We start from the raw sequence: 10,651 nt of genomic DNA, 5'->3' as shown, positions 1-10,651 counted from the left end.
TAGCAGATGTTCAGGGTTCAGGTTTGCTGTTACAGTCCAGCAAACAGATAACAAGAGGGTGCGATTTGAATGAGCGTGGTGACAGCGTGAGAGGGATACCTCAATCATAAGTTGCCATGAGTTTCCTCAAAGCCTCATTCAGGGGATTTAATTCCTTGGGTAATTTGGGTAGGGACATGGGTTTAACAGTGAAGAAACTAGCCCTCTGACCAGTTAATAAGAATAACTTGCATTTCTATAACGCCTTTCACAACCTCTGGACAACTCAGAGTGCTTCACAGCCAACAAAGTGTTTTGGTGAATTGTAGTCATTGTTGTGTTGTCGGAAACACAGCCGGCAATGCACAGCAAGCTGCCAAAATCAGGAATGCAATAATGACCAGGTCATCCATTTTCTTTATTTAATTTTTTAAAAATTCATTCATGTTGCTGACTCTCCAGGATTTATTGTCCAGCCCTTAAGAAGCAGCTGTCTTCTTGAACCGCTGCAGTCTCTGAACTGTACATACACCGACAGTGACAAAATGGCGATTATATTTCCAAGTCAGTTGGGTGAGTGGCTTGGAGAGGACCTTCCCGATCGTGGTGTTCCTATGCACCTGCTGGTTGAAGGATAAAATTTGGCCAGGATACAGGGAGAACCTCCATGGCTCCTCTTCCAAGATAATGCTTTGGGATCTTTTTTGTCCACCTGAGGGCAAACAAAGCCTCATTTTAACATCTCATTTGAATGAATGTGTTTCCAACAGTGCAGCACTCCCTCATACAGCACTGGACATGCCAGCCTCCAGTGTGGCTTGAACCCATGACCTCACTGACTCAGAGGAAAAAGTTCTGTAACTAGCATGAACTCCAAATGTTCAAGAATTAACATTTTTAAAGTGGGGTTTCAACAAAAAAACTATTGAGTAATTTGAAACTTCTAATCGCTTGATGATTAATAGTGAGCTTCACTGATCAATCATGGCACTGAGATGCTTGGCAGCATCCTTCGGATCTGTGTGTTTTCCCATGCAGCACAGAGTCTGATGTAAGTCTTTCATTCTAAGTGCGTTGAGGGGTGAGGTGAGGGCAGAATCGAATCGGACTAGACTGCGAAGGCACCTACAATTAAGATGCCAAGCTTCACTAACTGCCTAGAGCTGCTGTAATGAGAATCAGGAGACATCCCTAAAGCTGAGAAAAAAGAATTGCAGGGAATAACAGAAGAGTGGGGACTGCTCATTAGCATTGGGCATTGCCCTTTAGAAGAGATGTTGGTGTAGCGGTAATGTCACTGGACTACTAACCCAGAGCCCAGAACAATGCCCTGGGAACAGGGTTGAAAACCCACTGTGGAATATTAGTTCAGTTAATAAGCCTGGAATTGAAGTCTCAATAATAGCCACTGAAGCCATTACCGATTGTTGTAAAAACCCATCTGGTGCACTAATGTCCCTTTAGAGAAAGAGATCTTCCATCCTTATCCTGTATGGCCCAAATGTGACTCCAGACCCACAGCAATTTAATTGGGGAAAGTTGTGTCTTCATGTTCTAATCCTCATGGAGAAGGTGGCACAGCCCAGTGTTGGAATGGTCAGTCGCAGGGTTTAAACTATTGCAGGTGCCCATATCCTCCTATCAAATCTCTTCCCCCTCGCCCCAACATCTCTTCTGATTTACAAGCTGGGTGTAAGGGTTTTACCTTTAATTTCGTCATTCTAAACATCTCACTTGAATTTCCCTTGAACTTTCTCTGTATATAGAGAACAGCCCAAGCTTCTCCTGCCTCTCTACTAAACCAAAGTGACTGTCTCTTTCCAGCAGACCTTTCAAGTAGGACTCGTCATTATGAAGAAAGGGGATGTTTGAGTGGAATCCTTCAATGAAAAGTTAAGGGGGGGGGTGGGAGGGGGGCGGATGTCAGGGAGCTGAAGAGGTAGTTACACATGATCTGGTGCAATAGGTGCGGCTAACTTGAGCGTGGTAGGTGGGGAAAACCCTGGCTTCATCTTTAAGAATACTTCAGTGAGCTGTTCACTCATAATCACATCTTATTCAAATATTAAAAGTTTGTCTGTGGTGAGTTAACCAATTTCTGCTAGGGTTTTTTTGTCTTATTCATTCACAGGATGTGGGCAGTGTTGACAGAGTCAGCAGTTATTGGTTATCCCTTGAGAACAGTGGTGGTAATCTAGCTTCTTGACAACTGAGTGACTTTCTCAGCCATTTTAGAGGGCAGTTGAGAATCTACCATGTTGCTGTGGATCTGGAGTTACATACATACCTATTTGTATAGGTTGGCCAGCATTTATTGCCCATCCCTAGTTTCCCGAGGGCAGTTAAGAGTCAATCACATTGGTGTGGCTCTGGAGTCACGTGTAGGCCAGACCAGGTAAGGATGGCAGGTTTTCTTCCCTAAAGGACATTAGTGAACTAGATGGGTTTTCCCGACAATCGACAATGGTTTCATAGTCATCAGTAGATTCTTAATTCCAGATTTTTTTTTTATTGAATTCAAATTCCACCATCTGCCATGGTGGGATTTGAACCCGGGTCCCCAGAATTAGCTGAGGTTCTGGATTAATAGTCTAGTGATAAGACCACTGGGCCATCACCTCCCCCTAATTTTGATTGTTAAAATTTAATTGTTCAGTTCTTATAGGCTCATATAATAATGAGTGAAAGGGGAGGGTCCTTCTAGAACTGACTTCAAGTTCATTACATAGCCCCTCACCTGTCCTAGACACCTGCTTAGTCAGGTAGCCCCATTCACTGCCAACTGGCCAGTGTTCCCATTGGGAAACTACTAAAGGCCAGCCCTCCACTTGATTCCCTCCAGTGGGAGTGGAAGTGAGCGAACCACATACTTTCCATTCTGTCTCCCCACAATACCAGAAACCTGGAAAATCCAGCCTGTAGAGTAGGAAATGCTGCATCCAATTTGCACACAGTAAGACCCCACAAACAGGAGTGAGATGATAACCAGATCCAGGTTTTTAGCTGTGTTGTTTGATAAATCAGTTATGACCAAGACACCAATTGCTCCTTCACTAAGGGAGCTGTTATGTCCCCCTGTGAGGGTATAGATAGCAGCATAGTTTTGTGTGCTATGCACACCTCTGACTCTCACAATATCACATTGAGTATCAGCCTTTCAAATTTCTGGAGTGGGACTTGAACCCATGACCTTCTGGTTCAGAGGAGTGAGTGCTACCGGCAAAGATATCGCTGACACATCAGCTATTATGTAAAGGCCACCGTGTAACAAAATTGAATGTCAAATTCTGCCGTTACATAAGGTTTCAGAATTTTGTGCCAGTGTTCTCAAATTGGATTTCACAATTTCAAACATTCTTGAGGTTTTAATTCTATTGTTCCTTCATTCAATTTTGCCTGAATTAATGCAGAAAGGGGGAAGTCAGCCAGGCTTTCAGACTCCAGTTGCTTCATTTTTCTCCACACTATCTCACTGCTCTTGTTGACAGCTGCTACTGCCTAACAAATTTGATTTTTTTGAGCAGGTAACCCAAGTGTGTGAATGAGGGTAGTGCAGTTGATGTCGTTTACATGGATTTCAGCAAAGCCTTTGACAAAAGTCCCAAATGGGTGACTTATTAAGAAGGCTAATGCACATGGGATACCGGGTGATCTGAAAAGGTGGATTCATAATTGGCTTAGCGGTACGAGACAGAAGGTGATGACAGACGGCTGCTTTAGTGACTGGAGGCCTGTGACCAGTGGCATATCACAGGGATCTGTGCTGGGCCCCCTATTGTTCGTCATTTATGTAAATGACGTGGATGACTATTTGGGGTGTAGGATTAATAAGTTTGCCGATGACACAAAGATTGGCCGGGTGGTTAACAGTGAGGTTGAGTGTCTTGGGTTACAGGAAGATATAAACGAGACAGTCAAATGGGTGGATAAGTGGCAGATGGAATTTAACCCTGAAAAGTGTGAGGTGATACACTTTGGAAGGAGTAATTTGACAAGGAAGTATACTATGAAAGGTCTGACACTAGGAAGTTCCGAAGAACAAAGGGACCTTTGGCCAGCATTTATTGCCCATCCCTAGCTGCCCTTGAGAAGGTGGTGGTGAGCTGCCTTCTTGAATCGCTGCAGTCCATGTGCTGTGGGTTGACCCACAATGCCGTTAGCGAGGGAATTCCAGGATTTTCACCCAGTGACTGTGAAGGAACGGTGATATAATTTCCAAGTCAGGATGGTGAGTGGCTTGGAGGGCAACTTGCAGGTGGTGGTGTTCCCATGTATCTGCTGCTGTTGGCCTTCTAGATGGAAGTGGTCGTGGGTTTGGAAGGTGCTGTCTAAGGATCTTTGGTGAATTGCTGCAGTGCATCTTGTAGATAGTACACACTGCTGCTACTGAGGGTCAGTGGTGGAGAGATTGAATGTTTGTTGATGTGGTGCCAATCAAGCGGGGCTGCTTTGTCCTGGATGGCGTCAAGCTTCAAGTATTGTTGGAGCTGCACCCATCCAGGCAAGTGGAGAGTATTCCATCACACTCCTGACTTGTGCCTTCTGGATGGTGGATAGGCTTTGGGGAGTCAGGAGCTGAGTTACTTGCCGTAGTATTCCTAGCCTCTGACCTGCTCTTGTAGCCACTGTGTTTAAGTGGTGAGTCCAGCTGAGTTCTGGTCAATGGTGATCCCAAGAATGTTGACAGTGGGGGAATTCAATGATTGTTACACCATTGAATGTCAAGGGGTGGTTAGAGTGTCTCTTATTGGTGATGGTCATTGCCTGGCATTTGCATGGTGTGAATGTTATTTGCCACTTGTCAGCCCAAGCCTGGATATTGTCCAGATCTTGTTGCATTTGGCGTGTTTGTCCATAGATCTCTGAAGGTGGAAAGGCAGGTTAATAGGGTGGTGAAAAGGCATTTGGCACACTCGCCTTTATCAATTGGCCTATAGATTACAAAAACAGAGAGGTCATGATGGAGTTGTATAGAACTTTGGTGATGCCACAGCTGGAGCACTGTGTGCAGCTCTGGTCGCCACATTATAGGAAGGACATGAACGTATTGGAAGGGGTGCAGAGGAGATTTGAGGAAAAACCTTTTACTCAGTGGGTGGTGACGGTCTGGAATGCGCTGCCTGGGAGGCTGGTGGAGGCGAGATGCCTCACATCCTTTAAAAAGTTCCTAGGAGAGTACTTAGCACATCATATCATTCAAGGCTATGGGCAGAATGCTGGCAAGTGGGATTAGGTGGGCAAATCAGGGCCTTTCATGTGTCAGTGCAGACTCGATGGGCCGAAGGACCTCTTCTGCACTGCAGGATTCTGTGATACTTGCTTAGGCTGACCCACATTGAGTACAGGGCAAAATCATGGTGCATGAAGCTCTCACCAATAACTCATATCACCTTGGCGTGACTGTCCTGTCAGATAATCCTCCAACTCACCATCAACCACTACTTGATAGTCACCAATCGGGCCAGGCCAGTGGGAGTAACATAAAAACAAAATACTGCAGTTGCTGGAGACCTGAAATAAAACAAAGTGCTGGAAAATCTCAAGTCTGGCAACATATATACATATATACCAGCAATAAGGAAGAACTATAGAAAAAGAGATAATCAGCCATGGATCTCTAAGGAAATAAAGGAGGGTATCAAATTGAAAGAAAATGCATCCAAAGTGGGAAACTAGAGGATTGGGAAATCTTTAAAGGTCAACAGAAAGCCACGAAAAAAGATATAAAGAAAAGTAAAATGGATTATGAGAGTAAACGAGCTCAGAATATAAAAACAGATAGCAAAAGTTTCTACAAATATATAAAACTAAAAAGAGCGGCTAAAGTTGGCGATCAGTGACTAGTCGTGTGCCTCAGGGATCAGTGTTGGGACCGCAATTGTTTACAATTTACATAGATGATTTGGAGTTGGGGACCAAGTGTAGTGTGTCAAAATTTGCAGATGACACTAACATTGTCCTTTAGAGGATGGGAAGAGGGATGTAACAACTGGAAATGAAAGAATGGCTGAGGCATTGAACAGGTATTTTGTGTCGGTCTTCACAGTGGAAGACACAAATAACATGCCAAAAATTGATGACAGGAAGGCTATGGCAGGTGAGAACCTAGAAACTAACATTATCATGAAAGAGGTAGCGTTGGGCAAGTTAATGGGGCTAAAGGTAGACAAGTCTCCTGGTCCTGATGGAATGCATCCCATGGTACTGAAAGAAATGGCGGGGAAATAGCAAATGCACTAATGGTAATTTACCAAAATTTGCTGGACTCTGGGGTAGTTCCCGCAGATTGGAAAACAACAAATGTGACACCACTGTTTAAAAAAAAGGAGGTAGACAAAAGGCGGGTAACTATAGGCTGGTTAACTTAACTTCTGTAGTAAGGAAAATGCTTGAATCTATCATCAAGGAAGAAATAGTGAAACATCTAGATATAAAGTGTCCCATTGGTAAGACACAGCATGGGTTCATGAAGGGAAGGTCATGTTTCACTAATTTGGTGGAATTCTTTGAGCACATTACACGCGCAGTGGACAATGGGGAACCTGTGGATGTGGTGTATCTGGATTTCCAGAAGGCATTTGACAAGGTGCTGCACCAAAGACTGCTACGTAAGATAAAGGTGCACGGTGTTACGGGTAATGTATTAGCATGGATAGAGGATTGGTTAACGAACAGAAAGCAAAGAGTGGGGGTAAATGGGTGTTTTCCTAGTTGGCGATCAGTGACTAGTGGTGTGCCTCAGGGATCAGTGTTGGGACCGTAATTGTTTACGATTTACATAGATGATTTGGACTTGGGGACCAAGTGTAGTGTGTCAAAATTTGCAGATGACACTAAGATGAGTGGCAGAGCAAAGTGTGCAGAGGACGCTGAAAGTCTGCAAAAGGATATAGATAGTCTAAGTGCGTGGGCGAGGGTCTGGCAGATGGAGTACAATGTTGGTAAATGTGAGGTCATCCACTTTGGTAGGAATAACAGCAAAATGGACTATTATTTAAATGGTAAAAAATTGCAGCATGCTGCTGTGCAGAGGGACCTGGGTGTCCTTGTGTAAGAATCACATGGAGTTGGTTTGCGGGTGCAGCAGGTAATTCAGAAGGCAAATGGAATTTTGTCCTTCGTTGCTAGAGGGATGGAGTTTAAAAACAGCGAGGTTATGTTGCAGCTGTATGAAGTGCTGGTGAGGCCACACCTGGAGTACTGTGTTAAGTTTTGGTCTCCTTACTTGAGAAAGGATATACTGGCACTGGAGGGGGTGCAGAGGAGATTCACTAGGTTCATTCCGGAGTTGAGAGGATTGGCTTATGAGGAGAGACTGAGTAGACTGGGGCTATGCTCATTGGAATTCAGAAGAATGAGGGGAAATCTTATAGAAACATATAAGATTATGAAGGGAATAGATAAGATAGAAGCAGGGAAGTTGTTTCCACTGGCGGGTGAAACTAGAACTAGGGGGCATAGCCTCAAAATAAGGGGGAGCAGATTTAGGACTGAGTTGAGGAGGAACTTCTTCACACAAAGGGCTGTGAATCTGTGGAATTCCCTGCCCAGTGAAGCAGTTGAGGCTCCCTCATTGAATGTTTTTAAGGCAAGAATAAATTTTTGAACAGTAAAGGAATTAAGGGTTATGGTGAGCGGGCAGGTAAGTGGAGCTGAGTCCATGAAAAGATCAGCCATGATCTTATTGAATGGCGGAGCAGGCCGGAGAGACAAGATGGCCTATTCCTGCTCCTAGTTCTTTTGTTCATCAGTGGAGAGAGAAACAATGTTAACGTTTCAAGGCCAATATGACGACTCATTGGAATGGGAATAAATATCTGAACCAAGTTGTAGCACATGAATTGTTTTCTGCTCTCAGTCCCATCCCAACTAGACATTGTCTCATATTCAGCACCGTATAGTCAATTTCACACAGAGAGGTTGCAGGGTTAACTACTGGGGGATCTAGAGAAACATTAGCAGGGAATGGGATTGAGTTAGCAAGGGATCTTAGGATACAGACACATAAGTCAGAATGCACATAAAATAAATCTATGAAACACACAAAGCATTTGAGTTCCTTTCTTTTTTAAAATTTGTTCATCGGATGTGGACATACTGGCAAAGGCAGCATTTGTTGCCCATCCTTAATTGTGCTCAATTTGGTGGTGAGCCACCTTTGTGAACTGCAGCAGTCCATGTGATGTATAAGTACATCCATAGTGCTGTTAGCAAGAAAGCTCCAGGATTTTGACCCATCAGCAGTGAAGGAATTTTAAATAAATAAATATATATATTTGTGTGTGTGAGAGACTAGGAAAGGGAGCTTGCAGGTAAGTGATGGTGCCATCTTCTGCTGACCTTGCCCCTCTAGGTGGTAAAGGTCATTGGTTTTGGAGGTGCTGTCAAAGGAGCCTCTGCAGCACAACTTCCAGATATGCCAGTGGTGATTGAGGTATTTTAGGATGGAATGCCAATCAAATGGCTGATTTGTCCTGGATCTAGCTTCTTGAGTGTTGTTGAATTTCATTACCCTCCTGACATGTACCTTGTAGATAGTGGAGCGGCTTTGGGGAGTATAGAGGTGAGTTAATTGACAACATTTTCAGCTTCTAACATCCTGTTACATCCTGTTGTAGTCTAGTTCAGTTTTTGGTCAATGGTGTCCCTCTCGGGGGTTTATGTTGGAGGATGCAGCAATAGTAATGCCATGGAATGTCAAGGGAAGCTGGTGAGGTTGTCTCTTGCTGGAGATGATCATTATCTCAATAAAGCTCTCTACTTGCTTAAAAACACTGAACGTCTTCCAGGTTTGACAAAAGGTAACCAACCTAAAACTAACTCTGTTTCTCTCTCTCCACAGATGTTGTCAGAAGTGTTGTGTGTCCTTTGCATTTTCTGGTTATGTTTCCGATTTCCAGCATCCACTGTATTTTGCTTCAGAATCAGGGGGAATGGGCCTGATGGACTGAATGGCCTCCTGTGCCACAAAGTTTCAATGTTTCTCTTGAACTGGTATAGTAGTAAGTGGTACAACACGCCAGAACTTTTAAAAAATGATTTTAATATAAAAATAATTTAAACATATTTAGGAGTATAATAGTTACATCAAAAAATGCAGGAATTTCATTGAAACATAGAAAATATGAGGAGGACTGGGCCATTAGGCCCTTTGAACCTTCTCCACCATTAAGTTTGATCATGGCTAATCATCAAATTCAATATCCTGATCTGCCTTCCTCACATATCCCCTTAGCCCCAAGAGCTATATCTAATTTCTTCTTGAAATCAGACAACATTTTGGCCTCAACTACATTCTGTGGTAGTGAATTCCATACATTCACCACCCTCTGGGTGAAGAAATTTCTCCTCACCTCAGTTCTAAAAGGTTTACTCCTTATCCTCAGATTATGACCCCTGCTTCTGGACTCCCCCACCATCGGGAACATTCTTTCTGAGTCTACCCTGTTTAATCCTGTTAGATTTTGATGAGATTCAACAGGTTCGTTGAAACAAATGAAAAATACAAAAAGAGTGGGAAAATGCAAAAACAAAGTTAGAACAATATTAAAATAGAATCTGAGACAAGTGAAATGTGGAATAGTGTACATAACAATCACTGGATCAGGACATGGTGTGGTTCCCAATGTAGCTGTTCCCAATATTGCAAACATTAAATAGACCAACTTTTGTCATCAATACTTATTTGCAAACTGTCCACTGTTCTGTATTTTTGTACATAAATTTTAAAAACCAAGATTGGAATTTTCAGAATTCTCAAAGTATTTTACTCCCCGCCCCTACCCTGCCAGACTATTAAAGACGACTAAAGGAGTCACTAGCCTGGTTGGAAACTTACTTCGGCTGGGGGAGTCCAGAATAAAAGCAGCATAACTTTAGAATGAGAGCCAGGTGGTTCTTCAGGAAGTATTTCTTCTCACAAATGTAAATCTGAAACATTCTTCCACCAAAAAGCTGCTGAGGCTGGGGACAGTGTAGAGGCGATTGATAACATTATACCCCAGGACATTTCAATACCCCACTCCTCCCCCAGCTGGAAGTACTGACAAAAAGCAACACCAACAGCCAGCCAGACCCACCGTCATTCTCTGATTGAGTATTGCAGAGAAAAGTCTCTTAAAAATGAAAATATATTCCCCATTCTCTTGATTTTCTTGTCAATAAGTGATCTCAGAAAAGAGAATCATTAAAACTTGGCTTGTATTTTCCCTGGAGTTTAGAATGTGGAGAAATGATCTGAGTGTTTCGAATTTTGACATGGTGGATTTGGAATCGTCACACAGACTGAGGCCACTTGTTCCATTGTGTCTGCTTTCTTAAAGAGCAATCACTGTCTTGTCTCTTCCCCATTTCTCTATAATTATTTTCCCATTCAAGTATTTATCCAATTCCCTTTTAAGAGCTAAAATAGAGAAACGGTTTTCACTGGTGGGAAAATCCAAAATGAGGGAATGTAATAAAATTAGAGCTAGATGATTCAGGGACAGGGTCAGGAAGTACCTTTGAACAGTGTAGTGGAAATCTAGAGCTCTCTTCCCCAAAAAAACTGAAATTGGTGCCTATTGTTAGGCTAAGGCATCAAGAGCAAAATAAAGGCAGATAAATGGAGTTGAGGTACAGATCAGCCATGATCTCATTGAATTATAGAAAGGATAGAGGGGCTGAATGGCCT

This window comes from Mustelus asterias, chromosome 6 (genome assembly GCF_964213995.1).
Source record: "Mustelus asterias chromosome 6, sMusAst1.hap1.1, whole genome shotgun sequence".
In the NCBI taxonomy this organism is placed as follows: domain Eukaryota; kingdom Metazoa; phylum Chordata; class Chondrichthyes; order Carcharhiniformes; family Triakidae; genus Mustelus; species Mustelus asterias.
Note: the sequence above shows the minus strand (reverse complement) of the source record.